Here is a 448-nt window from a genome sequence, read left to right on the forward strand (position 1 = left end):
GCCGTACGAATTGAAGCCGAGAGATGTTGAACGGCCTTTATTTGTTTGTGAACAGCTGCTTGAAAGGCAAAGACGGAAAGGATTTCTGCATTGTGACTGGGGACGAAAAATGGGTTCATTACAATTACCCCACACGCAGAAAATCATGTGGAGTTCCCGACCATACTTCCACGTCGATGGCCAAACCGAATATTCACGGCGCCAAGGTCATACTCTGTATTTGGTAGAACTAGGTCGGCGTAATTTATTATGAGCTTTTAAAACCGACTGAAGAAATCACAGGCGATCGGTATCGAACGTAATTGATGCATTTGAGCTGAGCATTGAAAGACAAACGGTCGCAATACAACGAGAGACACGATAAAATGATTTTGCAGCATGACAATGCTCGACTCCATGTTGCGAAAGTGGTCAAGACATACTTGGAAACGTTGAAATGGAAAGTCCT

Source organism: Odontomachus brunneus, unplaced genomic scaffold (assembly GCF_010583005.1).
Source record: "Odontomachus brunneus isolate Ranch 3 - 2012 unplaced genomic scaffold, Obru_v1 Obru_scaffold_288, whole genome shotgun sequence".
In the NCBI taxonomy this organism is placed as follows: domain Eukaryota; kingdom Metazoa; phylum Arthropoda; class Insecta; order Hymenoptera; family Formicidae; genus Odontomachus; species Odontomachus brunneus.